Here is a 9,130-nt window from a genome sequence, read left to right on the forward strand (position 1 = left end):
GAAAGAGTCCAGCGAAGGGCAACAAAGATGATTCAAGGATTGGAGCATCTCCCTCATGAGGAGAGACTGAGAGAGCTGGGACTCTTTAGTCTGGAGAAGAGAAGGCTGAGGGGAGACCTTATCAATGCTGACAAGTATCTCAAGGGTGGGTAGAAGGAGGAGGGAGCCAGACTCTTTTCAGCAGTTGCCAGTGAGAGGACGAGGGGCAACGGACACAAGTTGGAACAGAAGAGGTTCCACTCAAATATGAGGAGAAACTTCTTCACAGTGAGGGTGACAGAGCCCTGGAACAGGCTGCCCAGGGAGGGTGTGGAGTCCCCTTCCTTGGAGATTTTCAAGACCCGCCTGGATGCTCCTGAGTAACATGCTCTGACAAGCTCTGGGCAATCCTGCTTCAGCAGGGGAGTTGGACTAGATGATCTCTATGGTCCCTTCCAACTCTAAAATTCAGTGAAATTCAGTGAAAACGAGCTGTAGACCTTCCTAAGGGCCCTGCAGAACGTGGCACCTCCCAGGATGGGGAGCTCAACGCTCTGCCCCCCCCAGCAAATCAAGCCAATGCCTTTCTGGAGGTCACTTCCATGTCAAAGAGAGGATCCCACTCTGTTAAATACCAAATTTATCCCGTTCAAACTGCCCTTGAGCAATTGCTCAACTGACTGATTCTTAAAAAGCAGAATTCTCTGCACCGAAGACTGTGAATTGCAAGGAATTAGCAGCTTTAATCACAGCAAGAACAATAATATAATTTACAGCCTTGTGACTCTCAAGCTGATGCATCCTTTTCAAGCCCAAAGTGTCTTCCTCTCTCTAACAGACAAGAGCCAGCCCTGATTTGCAGCTTCAGGAGGAGTGACACCCCCTTCTCCAGTCATGGGTTGTCTGGTCAAAACCAAAATAGCAACAGCATGTCATCACCTAGTGAAAGACTGCATCAAAATGCAAATACACAAGAACAGACTGGTGCTACTGGATAGGGTTTGGGGTTTTTTTAGTTGGTTTGGGGTTTTTTTTTCCGTTTTCTTTCAGTTCTCTACTGGCACCACTGTTACAGACACCTGAAAGGATGGGGATGCCAATCTGTAGTTGCTGGAACTTTGCTCTGGCTAAAGCACAAGGCAGCACATCACATCTCTCTTTCTCCTGGCCTCCAGCTACACAGGGCAGAAAACAGTCTCGGTGCGAGTGGATTGCTCAGGCTGGGCTTGGGATGGCATTGAGATGTCCCTCCTGTAGGGAAGGGTCATAAGGTGCAGGCAGAGGGCATGAAAAAGGAAAGCTTACCTTTGGAGAGCAGAGAAATGTCCCCACGCTGGAACTCTCAGAGTTAGGGGACTGCCCTACATGAAGAAAAGAACAGAAAAATCAAGTTTAAGTCACGCTGTATCTTCACCTCTTCCTCCTGTTCCCATCCTTTCCACTCCACAGCTCTTTCCCAGAGGACTGATCACCTGCCCAGCCAGGGACAGTAAAAACAGAAGGGACAGTGACCAATCTGACCTTTGTAAAAGCCACAAAATGCCACGTGAATAGAGTCCTGTAACCTGCAGCTGGAGAACACACCTCCTCCAGAAGGGCCCCCAGCCCTGTTCTGAAGACACCAAATGATAGAGAATGTCCTCCTTCTTCTGAAAGTTTGTCTCCCCCACTCATAATCGTCCCTTTAAACCTCTCTGCTTCATTTCAAATTAAAATACATCTGGTTTCTGCTCACAGGCACTGGCTCTTCTAGGCCTATTTTCTCCTCTCTACTAAAAAGCCCATTCTCCTTTTGAAAGTCCTGATACGACTAATCAACCCCTCTTGATTCTTGTCTGTGACTCTAAACAGACGGCGCCGCTCACGTCTTTCAACTCAAGTGCTTTTCTGCCCGAGCTGATTAATTTTATGACTTTTTGCCACTACTCCTGAATTTTCAACGTGGTTACTGAAGCACGGACCCTCTCCCCAGTGTCACAGGAAGGGTAAAATTGCCTCCTTATTTGAACTTGGAACCACCTCGTTTGCGCATGTCAGGATTGGGCATCTCTTCCCATTGCCCAGGGCATCACACCGAGATCTCACGCTTAGGTGCTCACCTCCCTCCCTCCTTTTCCAGGTAATTTCTTTCCAGGGAATAGTTCTGCTTCTCCAAGGGGAAGATCAGACACACTACTCTGGCTGCACGGGATGCAGGCTTAAATTATCACCCTGCTGTGCCCCCCTCGCTCATGGCTGCCCTCTTAGAAACGCTGGCAAAGCCACGTGCTCGGCCACTCTCCGACCAGTTTCAATCAGAATTATCTAACGAGAACATCTACAGCAAAAGCTGAGCCACCTCGTTCTTAGCAAAATCGTGCTGGAAGTGATTACACGGGCATTTGCACCAGCTGCTTTGAGAGGACAGTGACCTCCAGCAAAGAGGACGAACAGGCCAGGGCTGCCTGAGGCCAATTATTTTTAACTCAAATCGCCCTAAGCAGCTGGATCCCACCGGACACCGGAGCCTGGACCACTTCAAACCAGTGCTGCTGGTAAGAAATAGCTGCGCCCTCCCCGTCTCTCCCTGTCCCCCTCCCAAGCTGCAGAGCAGGGAGCTAATACGAGTGGAAAATCAGGGGGTTTGGGGTGCCCAATTCCCTGATTTCTGGCACTATACAGCTACACGAGCCCTTGTGCTGGCAGAAAGGAGTGTGCAACAGGCAGAATTGCTTCCTGCAGTGCCCGCACCGTCTCACAACACACAGGGAGCCCTGCCCCACGTTCCTGCTGCAGCCTCATTATTCCCAGATAAACAATTCCCCCCTGGCTGTATTAAAATGTGTTTTATCTCAACAAGCCCCACTCACCCAACAAGCAAGATGGCCACAGCAAACACAATTTCTATTCATCATTCCATCAAAAGTAATATAATCCGAGAATTTATTAGTTGTGCTTTACATTTATTTTCAGATCAGGCATAAAATTATCTGATCTTTCTCACCGTAAGACTCTCTCTCTTGCTCAGGTATCTCCCTCATGATGTAATTTATTTTTTTTGCCCTACCTCCAGCAGCAAATCTCATTGAAGAAAATGTCTGTATTAAAAATTCTCCCAACTATTTGTTTACACATCATTAGTACATTCACGCTTTCAGGAAACTTTACATTTGGCATAGACATCTACTCCTAAATCAGAGATTCCTCGTTTACAGAGAAAATATGCTGCAATTTGGACAAACGACTAACCCATGGAAAATAAACAAAATTAATTCTGAATTTTATCAGCCTGCAAAACTGTCGCCTGCCCCTCTCCCGCTGGAAATCCTTCCTCACTCAAATCCCAGTAATGTCCTAAGATTAGAAGTACCACTCCCGAAGAGCAGGAGGTCATTTGCCAAGAAAACACGGGGATCCACTGATCCTGACACCCAGCCCCGTCTCCTGAAGGACTAGATTAATGAATTCTCTCCAATTAATGAGCCTCTCTCTTCGAGGTTGGGCAAGCCTCAATCAAATCTCTTCAGGGATATCATGACTTTTAAGACTCTCCTGTTTCAGAGCAGCTGCCTCAAAAGCGGGCACACAATCTAAACACATGGCTTGGGCTCCCTCAACAGGGAAATCAAAGCACCCAAAGGATCCCATCCCAGTCCAGCAGAATGAGGCCACCAGCTCAGATTAACCTTCAACTTGATGTCAATGAATACACGTTCACCCCAACTGTTTGTTTCCTACTTCCCAAAGAACGGTCAAGCTTCAGCAGAACTTCAAAGGCTTTCAACAAATTCGCTGCTACGTTGCACACACAGCACTGTGAAATTATTCTGAAGGTTGTGTGTTCCAAGCACGCAAAAGCTGGGAAAACCGCAGCTGGAATTTGCTGTGGAACTTTATTTCTACTTCTTCAAACATGTGCCATGATCTAACGCGACTACGCATCCTTTTTGCCATGCAGTCATGCAGCTTTGGGTGTACTGGATGCCCAACACTCACATATTCAGCAGCTAATAAATATTTTGTATTTCCCCACTGTTCATCCTGTACTAATCAAATGTTGCTCAAAGCTAGCTCCAAACGAGGAATTAATAATCTTCTCGTAGACAGTCTAGATTGCTCATCCCCAAACATCCAAACGCTTCACAGGAATGAATTCACAACAAGAGCTGGACAAAATCCAGGATTTCTGCCTCATGGAAAATTTTAGTGTTTCCAATTGGTTTCATTGTGCTTTGAAATGAAAACACGCTTTCAAAATGTCTGTAATCTCAGAATTGAAATAACGAATTTTACAGTTCTGCCAGGGGTAAAATACAACTCCCCAGGGCAGCATTCAGCTGCTATAACACTGAGACTGGCTGTAATCACCTGCTCGTTCAATATGTGCCTTTAACTTTCGGCAAAAAAAGAAAAGCTTCGAGTGAGGCACGAATTGCATGAAAAAATTGGATGCGATCATGCAGCTGAGGACTTGCTGATAGTAATATCCAGAATGCTATTTATAGCAACTTTTAAATTAATTTCCTGAGTGTTGTTTTTTTTTTTTTTTTTATATACACACTAAAAGTAATAGATTCTATCATATTGTGTTATGTTAAAACTGGAACGGCTCATCTGCGAAGCTGGGATGTTTGGATCCATCACAAAGATCTCTGCAACCCGAGGTAGGGAAGGAGCTGACAGCAGTAGCAGATTGTCACCGAACACCCAGAGCAGCACAAGCAAAATCTGGAAATTAACTGAAGCTGAAAGAAAAAAGGGTGAGAACGTGGAATTCTCTCTCTAAGGTCCTTTGCCACTGCTGGCAACAGCAAACTGGAGAAGGGAAGGTACATTCTGCTCTGCTCCGAGTTCTGGAGATCTGTTCTCTAATGGCAAGGCTTTGCTACCAGATTCCCCTGCATCATCTGTCTGTCCTTCCCTTCCTTCTGCTCTCCCCAGCTTCCTGCTGCCTTCTGATTTAGCCAGACTCACTCTCTTTCTGTAGCTAAACACCAGGAACCAAAAAAAATAATATAATAATACCCTCAATCTTAGGCAGCTTTTCCTGTAGAAAGTAAAGCATATTCTGCAAGAAGGGCATCACCAAGCTTCGCTTTAAATTTTTTTCCACGGGAAGATTTACTGGACTTCTCACATCACAAAACCATGCATTTTTTTCAGATTCTTCAGTGAAAGTTACAGAATCTCTTCACCCTGACTTTTCTCAACGAATTCCCACAAAATGGATGTAGAGCATCATGTATGCATTTTTTCAGATTCTTCAGTGAAAGTTACTGAATCTCTTCACCCTGACTTTTCTCAACAAATTCCCACAAAATGGATGTAGAGCATCATGTGAGAATGTAACCTGAGGACTTAGGTATTGAGCAAAATCAAATTCTTTCTGACATATATTATCTTTGACAACTGACAGTTGTAGATGCCTGGGCAGAAAGTGGAAGGAATGAGGATTATAAAGTCACGCTCTTCCTGGCAGAACTTTCCAGCGATTAGCCGTTCTGTGATCTTCTGAGCAGGTTTTGGCTGGACCAATTAAGTTTAATTTGAACACGCAATTTTACCTAATCACTTCTTGGAACCCATTTATATTTCTGGCCCGTAGCAACGGGTTTGGTGATTTACCTGTGCACTGGCCAAACACGTACTGCCTTTTGCCTTCTTGCAAACTCGCCACCTGACCACTTCTGTGCTGCCTATTAATACGGGTAAAATGAAAAATATTGTCCCTGTTCACCTTCCCTCAATACTTCTGAGTTTCACAGAGCACTAACATACCCTCTGCCACTTCTTGAAGCTTTTTTAAGAGCTGAGGAGTCAGTCTCTATTTGTATCTAATTGTCTCCTTGTCATCCTTTTCTATGCCATTTTTATTACTGTTTTTAAGACAGAGTGTCTTTTCCTTAAGTGTTCGAAATGAGGCTGCACCATAGACTTACACAAGCCTATGATACTGCCTTGTCCTCAGTTCCTTCCTTTACAATAATTAACATTTAATTGGCCTCGCTGCTGCTCAGCACTGACTTAGCCTTATCAAAAATAAATCCACGGTGACTTTAAATGTTCCCTCTGCAACATAATTATTAATTTGATGCTCCTCACTCTGTATGTGTATTTACAGTTACATTCCCCTGTGTATACTAATTTAACCTGCCTTGGGATTACTCTGGTTTTAGTTCTTGTGCAATCTTTTGCTGTGACTTTCACATTTGACTGTCCTCAATAATTTTGTACTGTTTGCTTCTTCTGTCACCTGACTCGTCACCTCTTTTTTCCAAATCGCTGCTGACTGTGCTGAACAGAACAGGCTTCAACAAAGGACTTAGGGGAATCCACCAGTAAATGCTCTCCAGGGTGAAAACTACTTCTTGTACTTTAAGGAGTTACTAGCCCAAGAGTAACCCCTCTGTCTTCCCTCCCATCAGCTTTATTTCTCCAGATGGCTTTGTTTTAGGTTCTGGCTGAAAGATTTTCTGAAAGCTAAAAGCTGGATAATCTTGCTCCACCAGCCTGTTGACTTCTCCAAAGAACTCTTAATAGATTTACAACTCTCTTAAATCTCTGCAATGGAGCAAGCTGGCCTGAGAAATGGCTTCCTAAATCCTTCCAAGACCTTTGATTCTTTGATATAGCACACTCATCCAGGTATCTAACATCTCTATTCCATAACACAGTTTCTATCAACTTAAAATTACCTTTTTTGCAGTTCTGCGCCTCAAACCACCCCCCCTTTTTAAAAGCCAGCATCCAATCTGTCAGTGTTCATTCTTCTGGCCATACAGCAGACTTAAGCACTGGATCACATATCATCATTAGAGGCTCAGCAATTTCAGAGCTTCTGAAGAACATCTGAACAAAGAGCGTGTGGCCTTAGTGACTTGCCACTGTTCAATTTATCAGTTTGCCTAAAAGCTCTTCCTGTTGACTCGCAGTAGGAAACCGTTTGTCAGACACAGACACACGTTCCTTCCCGAATGTTCAGCTCCACCAACTGAAGGCATCACTGTCTCCACTTATTCCCCACCGCTTCTCCCAGAGGTCCCTGTCCAGCGATCCGCCAGCCGGGCGGCGTGTTTGACTCCTTCTTAATACACTCCAGGCAAAAGCAGATGGGTTAAACAGTCTAATTGGCAGTTTAGGTAAATTAACCTGGCTGTTTTCCTGGAGCTAATTAGGAGACATGGAAACAAAATGCTCCATTTGCCAACTGATGGGAATGGCAACCTCTGGCAGGAGACGGGTTTGATAAGCAGCGATGGGCAGCAGTTTACATCGGCACAGAAGAAAGCCAAAAAATCTGGAAGAAAATGAAGAATGGGGAACCCCTCTGACTTTTTCTGCAACACCTTACATCATCTTGTCAACACCTGTGGGCCGGCTTCTTTATGTGCCGCTTCTACACCACGATCATAAGTTGTCCCCTTTTGTACCTGCTCCATCAGGCTTCCTGCTTCTAACGGTTTTCCTGAAGCCATTATTAGTGTTTATACATCTAGAGAGTAGCCCTATTGGAGGCCTCATCTGATCCTCCTTGATATGACTTTAAATTTAACACGTTAAGACATGCTTTCCTGGAAGCGACTTCAGTATTTTTTGAAGTATATCCTCCTATTTTTACAAACTTCATTTTAATGAGAACGTCTTTGATACCTCCTTCCACTGTCTTATCTCCAGCATAAGCGGTTGGCAATACATCCTCACCTTCCAGGAAGAAAATAATTCCTTTAGTTTCACACCAGGTACACAAGTCTCCCGGATCACTGCTACACTATTTGCCTGAATCCTGCTGACTGCAAACATCTGTCCACAATAAAAGAACAGAAACTGGATGTTGTAATCACAGCGCTAAGGCAGACCAGCATTTGTAAAACCGATGTCACCCGCGCAGTTACAGCACAGGCTCCTCCCTGCCTTCAGGAGCTTTTTTCTCCCGCCTCAGGACTCCTGATTCATCTCTCTGAAGTTCTGTCTTTCCACTCTAGCTTATCTCCTCAAGTGTCAATAAATAGGCTTCTTGGCCCTGAGCTTTGCCATGGGGAAACTCAGACTGAGGAGTCCTCCTGCCACAAGTATCCTGCCCCGCAGCACACTGCACGTACCCACTTCTGCCCAGGGCTGGCTCTCTCCTTGCCCCAAGGGGATCCCTGAGGATGGGTTCTCTGATACGACCTCTGGGTTTTCTCTCTGCAGGAAGTGGGACCCCAGCTGCGCACTGGGACAGCTGGTGGAGGCTTCAGTCACCGCTGAAATACAGAGCACAAAACAGTTCCCATTAGTCGTGCAGTGCCTGCTTGAGGAGACACCACCATACTGTGTGTCTACCCAGCGTCCTTCTGCTCTGACCGGCACAAAGCCAAGCCCGAGGAAGGTTCAGGGAGCAGAGTCCAGAACAGAAAACAAAGGCAAAGGCACGTGGGATGGAAAGTGGAACTGCACCAAATTGTTAAGAAACAAGGAGATTCCCGTGACAGATACCAGCCCTCACTCTCCCCAGAGAGCTTGAAAGCTGGTTGTGAGCTTCTCACAACAGCTCTCTTCCAGTCTTAGCTAACATTCCATGCGGCAGAAATCCTGTCCCACAGCCCGGCCCTCCCACAACCCCTTCTCCCCAGCCAGAGCTGCTAACCTGTCTGCTGAGAGGGCAGCGAGGAGAGCCAGAGGGACCTGTGCTCCCTCCTGGCGTCCTGCAGTGATCTCAGCCAGGAGATCTGCCTGACCAGCTGCAGAAGCAGCGCACCGAGTGCTCCCTGAAGAAAAAAAACAGGCACAAATCAAGGAAAACAGCCCCACTCCCTCTTCCCGTCCCGCTTCTACGCAACAGTGTGTCCACAGCTCCGTTTTGGGGAGCTTTCCCACCAGGGGCCTCACAGTGCCCACAGCTCCCGTCCCCTTTCACCAACCCCCACCAAGGTCTTCTGGTGACATCCCTCCGGATGAGGGCCACCAGGCTGCTCCTCACCCAGGTGACTGCATCCAGCACCGAGTAGCGGGACACCAGGCCGGGCAGATGCCTCTGCCTTCCTCCTCCTTGTCCATCCCGACAACCGGGCGCTCTAAAAGGAGCAGAAAACACCAACAACCGTGAGGCGAGCCCTCAGAGAGCTCCCCCCCGCACCGTCCCCGCAGCGCCCTGAGGGCAGCGGGTCCCCTCCGCGGGCAGGGGTTCCCCCCC

General features: G+C 46.6%; 1 protein-coding gene across 1 annotated transcript in view; it reads right to left on the minus strand.

The window, feature by feature from the left end:
- Positions 1-9,043, minus strand: part of KIAA0141 (KIAA0141 ortholog) — a 28,181-nt gene extending 19,138 nt beyond the window's left edge. The window contains exons 1-4 of the mRNA XM_014955798.1: positions 8,918-9,043; positions 8,585-8,705; positions 8,058-8,201; positions 1,285-1,340 (exon numbers count right to left, since the gene is read on the minus strand). The gene's annotated coding sequence lies outside the window, so the exon portion shown is untranslated. The remainder of the gene's footprint in view (positions 1-1,284; positions 1,341-8,057; positions 8,202-8,584; positions 8,706-8,917) is intronic.
- Positions 9,044-9,130: the final 87 nt, after the last annotated feature.

Source organism: Calidris pugnax, unplaced genomic scaffold, assembly GCF_001431845.1.
Source record: "Calidris pugnax isolate Ruff unplaced genomic scaffold, ASM143184v1 scaffold228, whole genome shotgun sequence".
NCBI classification, from domain to species: domain Eukaryota; kingdom Metazoa; phylum Chordata; class Aves; order Charadriiformes; family Scolopacidae; genus Calidris; species Calidris pugnax.